This window comes from Chrysochloris asiatica, unplaced genomic scaffold, assembly GCF_000296735.1.
Source record: "Chrysochloris asiatica unplaced genomic scaffold, ChrAsi1.0 scaffold00030, whole genome shotgun sequence".
Taxonomy (NCBI): Eukaryota; Metazoa; Chordata; class Mammalia; order Afrosoricida; family Chrysochloridae; genus Chrysochloris; species Chrysochloris asiatica.
The window spans coordinates 11963260-11977515 of record NW_006408548.1 but is presented as its reverse complement, the minus strand read 5'-3'; positions in this window follow the sequence as shown (position 1 = coordinate 11977515).

Below are 14256 nucleotides of genomic sequence, written 5' to 3'. Positions count from 1 at the left end.
GTCACTATGAGTCGGAGCTGACTCGATGGCACTTAACTACAACAGCAAATGGGCAAAATATTGAATGATGAAGGAACTATCAACAGAAAGTAGAAGGAATTCACAAAGTCATTGTACCAAAGATGATTGCTGACATTCAACCACTTCAGGAAGTAGCATATGATCAAAACCAATGGTATTGGAGAAAGAAGTCAAGCTACTCTGAAGGCATTAGAGAACAATAAGGCCCCAGGAATTGATGGAATATCAATGGAAATGATGCAACACTGGAAAAACACTGCCTAGTTTATGCCAAGAAATTTGGACAACAGCTATCTGGACAACCAACCAAAAGAGATTCATATTTGTGCCCATTCCAAGAAAGGTGAGCCAATAGAATACAGAAATTATTGAAATAATGTCATTAATATCACACACAAGTGAATTTTGCTGAAGATAATTTTTGCAAATGGTTGCAGCAGCACATTTACTGGGAGTAGCCTGAAATTTAAGCAGGATGCAGTAGAGGACATGGAAAGAGGAATATCACTGCTGACACCAGATGGAGCTTGGCTTAAAACAAAGGATACCAGAAAGATGCTTATTTGTGTTTTATTAACTATGCAAAGGAATTCTACTACGTAAATCATAACAAACTCTGAATGACATTGGGAAAAATGAGAATTGCAGAACACTTAATTGTGATCATGGGGAAACTATGAATGAACCCAGAGACAGTTGGTCAAATAGAACAAGGGGATAGTTTGCAGTTTAAAATCAGGAAAGGTGTGTGCCAGGGTTATATTCTTTCACCATTCATATTCATTCTGTATGCTGAGCAAATAATATGAAACTATATGGACTATATAATTTGAAGGAAGGTTCATTAACAATCTGCAGTATGCAGATGACACAACTTTGCTTGCTGAATGCACTTGCTTATGAAGATCAAAGACTTCAGCCTTCAGTGTGGATTGCATCTCAATGTAAGCAAACAAAAATCTTCACAACTGAACCAATAAATATTATGATAAACAAAGAAAAGAGAGAAGTTGTCCAGGATTTAATTTTATTTGCATCCACAATCAATGCTCATGGAAGCTGTAGTCAAGAAACCAAGGAATGTTTTTTATTAGGCAAATCTGCTGCAAAATACCTTTTAAAATGTTAAAGAGCAAAGATGTCAGCTTGAGGACTTAGGTGTGCCTGATGCAAGCCATGGTATTTCAATCACCTCATAAGCTTGACAATGAATAAAGAAGAGTGGAGAAGAATTGATGCATTTGACTTAAAGTTTTGAAGAAGAATATTGAAAGTACCATGGACTTAAAAATATCTGTCTTGGAGGAAGTGTAGTCAGTGTTCCTTAGCAGCGAGGATGGAGAGACTGTTTCTCACGTACTTTGAACATGTTATCAAGTGGAACTAGTCACTAGACTAGCACATCGTGCTTGGTAAAGTAGAAGGTCAGCAAAAAAGAGGAAGACCCGTCCATGAGACACATTGACACAGTGGCTGCAACAACAACAGAAATTGTGAGCATGATGCAGGAGTGAGCAGTGTTTCCTTCTGTTGTGAATAGGGTTGCCGTGAGTCAGAGCTGACTCAAGGGCACTTAACAACAATAAATTACAATGGAAAAGACATTTTTATGTCTGAATACTTACCCTGCAAATACACTCATACACATGCAAAAACATAGTCTACCATTTCTCTATGAAAAGTTATATGTGTGCATAGATTTATAATGCATATGAGGTTATTTCAATAACCTCATATACATGTGAAAGCTGGACAGTGAATAAGGAAGACTGTAGAAGAATTCATGCTTTTGAGTTATGGTGTTGGAGGAGAATAATGAAAATGCCATGGGCTGCCAAAAGAATCAATAGATCCATTTTGGAAGAAGTGCAGCCAGAATGCTCCTTGGAGGCCAAGATGGCCAAACTTCGTCTCTCATACTTTGGACATATTGTCAGGAGGGACCAGTCACTGGTTTGGTATCATACTTGATAAGGTGGAGGGTCAGAAAAAAAGAGGAAGACCCCCAATGAGATGGATTGGCCAAGTGGCAGCATCGATGGACTCAAGCGTGGCAATAGTAGTGAGGTTGGCCCAGGATCGGGCCGTGTTTTGTTCTGCTGTGTATAAGGTTACTATGGGTCGGTACCAACTCGATGGCACCTAACAACAACATATTTATAATGCTACAATATCCCTGGAAAGTTTGAAAGAATGAATATCAGCAGAACTCCTAACAGAGAAAACTGCTTAAAGAACTTAGGTTTCGGAATGGAAGAGATTTATTATAACAAATCATGGAACTGGCTCAAGAATTGGCGGTGATGCATTCTGTTATGTAAGGTGTTGCCATGAGTTGGAGGCCAGCTCAGCTGCAGCCCCAAACAGCAATATATGTGGAATAAGGTACAATTTATTTGAACATTTTCTGGTACCAAAGTTATCCTACAAAGCAGTCCACAGTCTTTCAGAATCTCTGTCTCTAAGTCTGGCTGTCTGTCTCTCATTTTCTGTCTGTGTTTCTATTTTATATCAGCATCCCAACCAACAGTTACCCTCACCCTGTTATTGCTGTTTATGGCCATCGAGTCAGTTGTGACTCATAGCAATGCTGTATAGGATTTCTGAGGAGCAGCTTGTGGGTTTGAACTGCTGACTTTGTGATTCACAATCCAGTGACTATCCTATAGCACCATACCAAGAGTCCTACATCTTGTATTTTTTTCTCTAGTCTGATACTTGCAATTATGTCCTCCTTGTTGGTTGGAGCTCCCTGTTCCCACATGCCCTGACTCTACCTCATATAGGCTTTCAATGTCTGATTCTGAAAGGTTGTTTGGTTCTTTCTCTATTTCTTAATTCCAGATACCAAGAAATGGACTCTGCTTGGAGCAATTTGGCCACATTATGACTCACTGGCTGCCTCAGACATGGCTTCTTGAGGCAGGTGTGTCTCTCTTGTCCCAATAGCCAGGTAAAGTGAAAGTCAAAGGAGCTCTATGTCCTTTGCAGGAAGTATTGGTCTGATTGCTTCATGTGAAAGAGGTTTTAGATACAGTAGACACCATGACACACATTTTTTATACAGCTCCTCCTATATAATAGACCCAGGCCCGAGGGCTAAGGATGGATAAGCTTTGAATACTAGCAGTCTTATGTCATGCTACTATTCATCTTTCTATCTATGACACTGACCATTTTTCTCAAACCAGCCCTTCCACAGTTTTTCTGAACTACAATGTGCACCTCAAGTTCTGCTAGCCTTCATTCATATACTACTTAACTACTCTGAGGCTCTGCTCTCCAAAATCCTCAGCAGGTTTTTGACCATCCAATGTGGGTTGACCCAGGATCAGTTTTCCTCTGACTCTTCCACAATGCTCATTCTACTTACAGAGCCCACACATGAGGAGATGGGTATTATTTTTCCACTTACTAAAATAATTACAAAATGCAGAAAGGATCACACCCCAGAGGCAAAGAAAAACAGCATGCTTGTGAACTCCTGAGAAAAAAAAAAAAACACATTGTTTTTTTCAGCTGTGGTTCTTTATAACTCTCGAACTAAGCAAAGTACAGAAACTAAGGAAATAGAAGAGATTTTTTTACAGCTGGATATTTTTCATGTCCTTTGCCCATTTTTAAATTGGTTGGTCTTTTTGTTATTGAGGTGTTGAAGTTTTCTGTGGATTTTAAAGACTGGAACCTTGTGAGATATGTCAGTGCTAATTTATCTCCCAGTCTTTATGCTCTCATTTCACTATTTTGGTGAAACTTTTTGATGAGCAAAAGTATTTATGTTGTTGTTGTTAAGCACCGTTGAGTTAATACCCAACAATAGCGACCCTGCTTAGGGTTTCCAAGGAGTGACTAGTGTGCTTGAACTGCCAAACTTGCGGTTCAAACCAACCTTGCAGTCCAGTGCATTAACCCACAGTGCCACATCATTTAATTTATAGGTCCCAATTAAGTAATTTATATTCTGCTGTCTGTGCATTATTAGTTTTGTTTGGTAATCTATTTATGCCATAAATTAGGATTCCTAGATTTCCCCCTGTATTTTCTTCCATAAAGTTTGTAGTTTTAGGTTTAATACTTAGAGTTTTGATCCATGTTGATTTGCGTGTGTGTACATGTATGCTGTGACATATGTATCCTGTTTCATTTTTCTACAATTAGATATCCAGTTTTTCCAGCACCACTTTATTAAGAAACTATTTCTTCCCTATTTGATGGACTTTGACCTTCGTCAAGGATTAACTGTCCTTAGCTGAATGGATTAACTTCTGGGTTCCAATGTCTATATTTGTGTCATTCTATCAGTACTAGAAAGAGCTCTGGCAGTGTAGAGGTAACAGATTGGGCTGTGAACCAAAAAGTCAGCAGTTCGAAACTACCAGCTGTTCTGTGGGAGATATATGAGGCTTTTTGCTTCTGTAAAGATTTACAGCCTTGGAAACCCTGTACAGGTTTGCTATGAGTCGGAACCAATTCCATGGCACATAACAACAACAATCAGTACGAGGATTATTTTATTACTGTGGCTGTATAGTAAATTCTGATATTTGGAACTGTGAGGCCTCCTACTTCATTCTTCAATAATGCTTTAAGTATCTGGGGCTTTTTTACTTGCCATATAATGCTAGAGATTAGTTTGGTTTTCTTCTCATTTTGCTATTTTGACTGGAATTGTATTACCTATAGATTGCTTTGGGTATTATTGATATTATCACAATGTTAAGTCTTCTCATCCATGAGCATGCTATGTTTTTTCCCCCACTTATGCTGGTCTCTTGTTTCTTGTAGGAGTGAATTGATGTGTTGATCTTGTACCCTGACACTTTGCTGAAACCTTCTATTAATTCTCTCAACTTGTTTGTGAAGTCTCTGAACATGTCATCTGTGAATAGGGGTAATTTTACTTTTTTCTTACTAATTTGGATCCCTTTTATTTTCCTTTCTTGTTTTATTGCTCTAGCTAGAACTTCCAGTATAATATTAAATATGAGTGATGATAAGGGGCATCCTTTAAGTCTCATTCTCATTCACAAAGGGAAGGCTTTCAGTTTCTTTTCTCTCTATTAAGAACATTGTTGGCTATTGGTTTTGTGTATATGCCCTTAATTATGTTGAGGGCTTTCCATTCTACTCCTATTTCACTGAAGATTTTATTAGGAAAGGTGTGTTGGATTTTATCAAGTACCTTTCTGAATTGGTTGAGATGATCATGCAATTTTTTCCTTTGCTTTATTTATTTGGTGGATTATGTTGATTGGTTTTATAATATTGAACCATCCTTGCATATCTGCTGTGAATCCCACTTGATCATGTTTGTTTTTATGCTCTTGAATTCTGTTTGCAAGAATTTTGTTGAGAATTTTTGCATCTTTGTTCATGAGGATTATTGGTCCATAATTTCCTTCTTTAGTGATGTCTTTTTCTGGCTTTGATATTAGGGCTATATTGACTTCATAGAATGAATTAGGGAATATTCTTTCCTCTTCTGTGTTATGGAATAATTTGAGTATAAGTGGGCTCAACTCTTCTCTGAATGTTTAGTAGAATTTTCCAGTGAAGTCTTCTGGACAGGAGCTTGTAAGTTTGTCAATGCTGCATTTGAACAAAACATTTATAGAGTGTCTTACCATCCCGCCATTTAGCACTTATATTTGAAAGTCCCAAGTGACTGTATACTTTTGGTACAATTCCTTTTGATTGATGAGACCCTCCACTCCAATCTCTGCAGAAAAACAGATCTAGAAATCCAGGAATCTGAAAGAACTCCAATGCCCTAGAGCAGCATCTCCAGCTTCCCCTTAATCTGCAACAACAATAACAAAAAAGCTTAAGAAAAAGTGATGTCTGGTGTCTTTATGTTAATGCTGTTGGCATTTCTGCCATCATGCCTCAGCACTTGTTCAATGTTTGCCAAAAATTAGGGATGTTCAGTGGATGAAAACTTTAGCTACTTCCAGGACTACCTAGGGGAGGCTCTTGAACAAGCTGTTTTCCTGATTATCACGTTCGTTCTGGCCCTCATCCTACCAACCTGTTCATCACAACTCTCTTCCTTAGTGATTTTACTTTAAAAAACATTTAATAGTATTTGTATTGGTAGTGACCTAAGATTCAGCATAAGTTCCAATTAGTTTTTAACCAAAGCTGGGAGAGGGTTCAATTCTGCTTTGAAATATCAGAGGTAAGTTATGGCTTTGTCTCTTCAGGCAGGGAAAACTGGATTTCAGCTTGGTCCACTAACAGTTAGCCAGCCTAAATGGTATTGTTGTTTTTAAGTGCTGTCAAGATGGTTCTGACTCATGACCCATTATAGGGTTTGAACTGCCAGTCTTGCAGTTAGCAGTCTAGTGCTTATCCTACAGAACCACACAAAGAGAAAATGTGTAACATTTGGGGAACAAATGTGGTTCTTCAGAACATAGGCTAACCTTTGCTCTCTCTTCAGTTTCTAGCACATCCCTGAGAATCAGTTACTTGCCAGCTATGATGCCTACAAAGATAAATCTGGTGACAAATATAGCACATTTCCCCTGTCCAATACTCTAAACACGGAGAAATGTAGATGTGATTCTGATTTCCTTGATAGTTTAGCAAAATCATAAAGTCAGATTCCACTATCTAAAATAAAGCCAACTGTTCTACACAGAGTATAATGGTTATAATACAGAAGTATAACTGTTAAAGCTTTCAAGGAGGCCTCATGGAAACAAAGCTTCCTGTGGACTGATGTGTTGGCAAGTTTAGTTTTTTAAAATTCTAAGGAGCAACAAGATTTAATAATAATAACAATAAAATATGTTTAAAATATCACCAGTCCTTTCTTTTACCAAGAAAAAAATCTTTCTCATACCAAGTCCTCAATCTTTATCTTTTGTTGGTATAGTTGTTTTAATTTTTTTTCTTATCTCTGTTATTTTTTTGCTTTTTCTCTAAATTTTCCTGAAGAGAAGTAGAACAGTGGAAAGACAAAAACACTGAACCAAAAGTCAGAAAACCATGTTAGATTTGGAATAAGAGTATTGACTGGAACCAAGGAGAGTGCTGAGGACACAGCGGGCTCTCTGAGAGGAGAATCAATACCGGTGAGAGTCTGATCTGGCTGGGATTTTGTTCATGAAATATTTTCCACCCCACAGCCACAGGGAGAAGATAAATTGGAAATGATAAATCACCTCAAGACAATCTGTTTTAAGTGTTTTTTCCTCATATAAACTTTGGGTAAAATAAAGAATGTCATTTGCCTGAATGGGACTTTTCTTTCTGGACCCCATCCTATTGGAGGTTAAGTAAACTAGAACCTAGTAAACTCTGTAATACCAAGTTTTACTCAATTTGACCAAATGGCAATTGTCCAGGAATTTCACTTGTTTGAGTTTCAGATTCTAAGGTAGAAGGAAAAAGTGTTCAAAGCTGACACTTAGGTAAGTGAAATACATACATCTTATGTTAGAGATGTGGGGATGTAGGGTAAGCACTAGACCGCTAACCTCAAGTTTGGCTGTTCAAACCCACCAGTCATCCCTCAGAAACCCTTTACAGAGTCATTAGGAGTCAGAAGCAACTCAACAGCATTAAACAACAATAACGTCATCATCAGTTTAATACCAGTGGGCACTGGTAATAGAGATATTACTGGTTGGTTAGAAGCAGTGTCATGAGGGCTGAATTTTTGAGTCATCTTGTTTTTAACAAGCTATGTGTTCTTGGGCAAATCATATAACAGCGCTAAGCCTGTATTTCAGTGATGGTGGTGGTTCATTGGTAGAATCTACACCTCTCATGTGAATGGATTCAATTCTGACGTTTCTTGTACACCCACCACCTGTCTGTTAGTAGAGGATTACATATCGTTATGATGCTGATAATTACTGGTGATTGGAATGCAAAGATTAGAAACAAAGATGAAGGATCAGTAGTTTGAAAACAGAGCCTTGGTGATAGAAATGATGCTGGAGATTGCATAAGAGAATGTTGTAAGACCAATGACTTCTTCATTAAAAATATACTTTTAAACCACATAAAAGATAATTTACACATGGAATTCACCAAACAGAATACAAAGAAATAAAATGGATTATACCTGTGGAAAGAGTTGGTGGAAAAGCTACATATTATCAGCCAAAAGAAGACCAGGGGCAGACTGTGGAAAAGACAATCATTTGCTCACATGCTGCAGCTGAAGAAAATGAAAACAACACCATGACACCTAAAATAAGACCTTGAACATATCCCATCTGAATTTAAAGATCATCCCAAGAACAGATTTGGTGCAGGAGACACTAATAACCCAAATCCAAAAGAGTTGGGGGATGACATCAAGAAAAAATGTCATTCCATAACTACAGAAAAAAACCAACAGGTCATTTAGGAAGACAAAGAAGAAAAAAAATACAAAAATGGATGTAAGAAAAGACTCTGACACTTGTTCTCCAGTGAAGATATGCTAAAGCTAATGGAAGAAATGAGGAGATAAAAGAGCTGAACAGAATATTTCAAAGAGCAGCTCGAGAAGAAAAAGCCAAATATTGTCTGCAGCTAGAAAAATGTGGAGTCAGAAAACCAAAAAGGAAGAACACATTCAGCTTTTCTTAAGTTAAAAGAACTGAGAAAAAAATTCACGCCTCAATTGCAATACTGCAGGAGTCTTGGGACAAAATATTTAATGATGCGGAAAGCATCAAATGAAGATGGAAGAAATACACAGAGCCACTGTACCAAAAAGTAACTGTCAATGTTCAACCATTTCAAGAGGTAGCATATGATCAAGAATCAATGGTACTGAAGGAAGAAGTCCCAGGTGTACTGAGGCATTGGCAAGGAATACGACTCCAAGAATTAATGAAATACTAATTGAAAAATGTAAACAAACTGATGAAGCACTGGAGGCATTCATTTATCTATGCCAAGAAATTTGTAAGACAGCTACCTGGTCAACTGATTGAAAGAGGTCCATTTTTGTGTCCATTCCAAAGAGAGGAGACCAAACAGAATGCATAAATCATTGGACCTTATCATTAATATCATATGCAGGTAAAATTTTGCTAACGATAATTCAAAAACTACTGCAATGATACATTAACAGGGAACTTCCAGATGTTCAAGCTGGATTTAGACAAGGATACAGAATGAGGGCTATCATTGCTGATGTCAGATGGATCTTGGATCATAGCAGAGAACCAGAAAGATATTTACCTGTGCTTTATTGACTATGCAAAGGCTTTAGACTATGTGGATAACAACAAGTTATGGACAACATTGCAGAGAATAAGTATTCCTGAAAACTGAATGTGCTCAAGAGGAACCTGTACATAGTCCAAGACATAGCTGTTTGAAAAAAATAAAGGGACACTGAATAGTTTTAAATCAGGAAAGGTGTGTGCCAAGGTTGTTTTCTTTTACCATATTTATTCAACCTGTATGCTGAGTAAATAATCTGAAATGTTGGATTATATGATGAAGAATTTGGCATCAGGATTAAATTAACAACCTGCAATATGCAGATGATACAACCTTGCTTGATGAAAATGAAGAGGACAAAATACTTACTGATGAAGTTCAAAGATCACACACTTCAATATGGGCTGCACCTCACTGTAAAGAAAACAAAAGTCCTAGCCACTGGACCAATAAATAACATCAGGTTAAATAGAGAAAAAACTGTAGTTATCAAATATTTTGCTTTGCTTAGATCCACCATCCGCACTTATGGAACCAGCAGTCAAGAAATCAAATAACATATTGCAGTAGACAAATCTGCTGCCCAAGATCTCTTTACAGTGTTCAAGAGCCAAGATGTCAGTTTGAGGAGTAAAGTGTGCCTGGCCCATGCCATGGTATTTTCAATAGCCTCATATGCATGTGAAAGTTGGACCATGAATAAGGAAGACCATAAAAGAATTGGTGCATTTTAGTTGTGGTGTTGGAGAAGAATATTAAAGGTACCATGGTCTTTAATAGAAAAACAAACAGATGTGTACTGAAAGTAGTACAACTAGATTTCATCTCTCATGCTTCAGACACAATATCATGAAGGACCAGTCACTGAGAAGGATATTATGCCTGGTAAAGTGGAAGGTCAGCAAAAAAGAGGAAGACCCCAATACAATGGATTGGCACTGTGGCAGCAGCACTGGACTCAAGCGTAGCAGCAATTAGGAGGAGATGCAGGACTGGGTGGTGGTTTGTTGTATTGTACTATGGATCGCTATGGGTCGGAACCTACTCAATGGAACCTAACAACAACAACAATGATTTTGAACAAATCTTTGTGAAGTTTCCAGATTAAGACAAACTAGGAAGAAAAATCTACTGACTACTTCCAAAAGTAACCCAATGAAACATATATATATATATATATATACATCATATGATCTGATCTGCTAATGGTACAAAACCAGCCAGCATTTTTGCTTGGGAGCAACTCAAGAGTGGCAGTAACTCAAGATTGTAACAAATTACAACATGCCACTATAACAACTGGAGCCCTGGTGCAGCACCATGGGTTAATGCACCAGACTGCAAACTGTGAGGTTTGAACTGTGAGGCTGGTGTTTCAAGGTCACCAGCCTCTCCTTACAAATCCTATACAGGGTCACTAAGGGTCAGAACCAACTCAATAGCACTTAACAAAAACAACGACAACTATAACAAGTGGAATGCTTTAAAATCTTTGAGTTCTTTCCTAGGTGTTTTATTCTACATCATACTGACCCTTGAGTTCAGGGACAGTCAAAGGATGAAGAGACAGAACTCTTTTTATGAGAAACAAAAACAGTTGTTTAGAGTCTTCTCAGGAGTTCCAGTTTGGTGGCTGCAGAGCAGAGTCAGGTAGGACAGGCTCTGTGGGGGAGAGGCTGAAAAACCAGAGACTCTGCTCGCACAGAACAGCACCAAAGCTCTGGATCTAGCATAAGGGTCAGGGCATCAGTTTCCTGCAACCGCCAGTGGAAAAATCACAGTATAAAGGAAAACATTGTGGGACACCCTCTGCAGCCATCCCACCTGGGCAGAGATCAGAGGGTGGGGCTATAGCCAGACCTGCACTAGGAACCAGCGCTAAAAGTGGTGTAGTGACTTTGCAAAATGTGTGTGTGTGTGGTGGATTCTACACATTTTTTTCTTCCTCTTCCCTGTTGGGCCTTCTTTGTTCATCCCAGATGCCTTCAAGCAGGTCGGTGCGCACTCCCAAAAACATCCAGCATTAAACAGCTCCAATGGTCTAAGGGCAAATTCTTTGGCTGCTGCTTTGTGGGTCCCAACCCTAAAGTTAACTTGTGCAGGACCCTTTACTCCTGCCTATCCAGCAAGAAAAAAACAGGTTTGGCCTGACAGACAAACCATATGAACAATCTGTAAAACCCCAACTTAAAAAGACGCAGCTATTTAAAGAATTATGCTGTGCACATGCAGATATCTAACTGGCCTTCAGAGACAAAAATAGTAAACAATCTTTCTCCCATTAACTTATCAACATCTATCTGTGCACTTCTACGGTGGTGACTAGAGGAGGAGCTTCAATTATGGGTATGTTTTTCATTTTATCTATTTTATTTTATAATTTCGTTTCAGAATATTTTTGAAAAATCTCTCTTCTTTTTTCCAGCTCCTACACACAACTAACACCTCAATTGTTTTTTCCTCACAAGATGGGGCCTCACAAAGTTCCCACACACAGTATAAAAATGACTTGCTTCGAACAATTGCTTAAAGAGCAGGTAAATTCCAAATTGGGTGGGAGATTTTATACATTTTTCTCCTGAGTGTTCTATTACAACAACACAAATTATTTCCTTTCCTCTATTTTTTTCCTCCTTAAGCTCCCAGAAATAGTGGAAACTGAAGCAAAATTCTGGGAAGGAATGTAGTCACAGTTAGTGCTTTTAGGATTTACATTTCCCGCTAATTTGTTCATCATTATTGGTAGGTGTCTTGTAGCATGGTAGAAAAAATTCTGAGTAATAAGTGACCCCTTGAAAAGGTTACTATTTATTAATTTAATGAAAATTTATCATACATTTATTATAGCACTGTAATGGAAATATGGAGGAGCATGGAAAAATATGTACATAGCCGTGAGAGTTTTTTTTTATCTAATATTCTTTAATCATTTTTATACCACTCCATCCATTAGCCCAACCACAGGAAGTTATGAGAGCCTTATCTTAAAAAAGATACAACATTGAATCCCTTCTCACCACTTTCACTGTAAGCTTCTTGGACTAAATACCCATCACCTTCCACCTGGATCATTGTAACAGGCTCCTAACTGGTCTCCTGGTTACTCCTGGGTCTTCCAGCTATCTACCCTTTAAAAGGAGCCAGAGTGATCTTTCTAAATCAAGACAGCTCTGATACTACTCTTCTTAAACCTCACAAATGGCTTTCCATCAGACTCTAAGGAAAAGGTATATTCATGTCCCTACTATTGGGCCTCTTATTACCATCCTGACTTCTTCTCCTACTAACTCCAACCACACTAACTCTCTTGTTATGCCAAAAGATCTAAAAAGAGGAAACCTATTCAATGGGGAATTACTGTCTTACCCCCTCAATCAGACACTAAGCACCCTCATGAAATCTCATAAGCCAAACACTTTGTGCATTAATATCCCCCCAAATTTGATAGCCAAAATCTAAGTTGCCTGTCCTTATCAACCCAGTGCACTGAGGAGGCAAGCTTGATCCTTGATACGAAGAAATCTTCCCTTTCAGCTGGAATTTTGGGCAACTTCATCCATAAGCAAAGATCCAGTTCATCAAGTTATAGTTTATGCTTGCTCCCTGTTTCAAGTTTCTTTACCTTTATCTGATCTAGTTTTGGTCCACAAGCCATTCACTATAGGTCAAATGGATACTATCTGCAAGTTTGAGAGTTCTTACATGCCTCCCCCCACTTTAGACATGCTAGCCACTTCACTCTTACCTCTAGCCCCCAGTGTCCTTGGACTCTGGAGTTCACATGTCTCCATGAACTTCAAACCAGCCATTCCTTCCTCTTCTCTCTCTTCTCCCAAGGTCATCAGGTGTCTATGAACATGGCCAAATTCAGTCCATTTCTTCAGTGCTGCATTTCTCCCACTTCCACTGACAAGTTGACCATGGTGGTCACCAGCAAGCATATAAGACTGTGTGTTCCCTTTAGTTTCAGTTTTAGAAAGGGATTTACTCTGATGGAATGACTTTTCTTGCCTTGATGGCTCCAAGGCAAACAGCTTCCTTGATATTGTCACAGCCAAGCAGTCTGCTTCCTGACCCCCACCCCTCCCCATCTCCCTGCACTGGTCTTTCTTTCAAGAAATATTTTCTGCTCCTCTAGCTATTCTGGGTTGATCTGCATGTCTTTTCTATTGGGAATGACCCACCTCTGAAGGTTGTGGATGGGGCTGAGGATTCCACCTAAGGCCCCATATTCCACAAAGGCTTAACAAGAATGTGCCCATTTCCCTGGGCACATTCCAGTCCCCTTTCAGATAATCCAATCAGTTACAGACTGAAGACAGACTTACAAGCTTTTGTAATCATATTTCGCAATATTCCCTTCTGTCCCACTTAAATGTCTATAGTACAATAGGAGGCAGGGAAAAACAATATCCACAATACCGTCAAGCACTTTAACATTATTTCCCCTCCTTTACTCATTCAGATTATGTCATCTTCCTTATGTCATAGAGCCTTGTTGTTCCAAGTCTGTGCATACATCACATTTTACCTCTATCCAATTCAGCCCTAAGTTTTCCCCTCTCATCCCCATTCATCTACCCTCTCCCGCTTCTTGTGCATTGCCCTCTCTCTGCTATTTATTGTCCTCCCCATCACCCAAATTATCATGTGTCTATCCCCTAACTTTGAATTATTGTCTGATCCCTTCTCAACTCTGGTAACCAACGAAATTTTCTTTTAATAGGGAAGTCTTTTCTTAAGATTTTACTGTAATGCTCTTATGTAATATTTGTTCTTTTGTACCTGACTAATTTCATTAAATACAGCCTTGGAGATAGAAATGATGCTGGAGACTGCATGACAGAATTCTGCAAAATCAATGATTTGTTCATTTCAAATACTTTCTTTAGACAGCATAAGAGACGACTATACACATAGACCTCACCAGATGGAATAGATAGAAATCAAATTGACTACATTTGCAGAAAGAGACTATGGAAAAGCTCCATACCATCAGTCAAAACAAGGCCGGGGCAGATTGTGGAAAAGACTATTAATTGCTCATATACAAATTCAAAC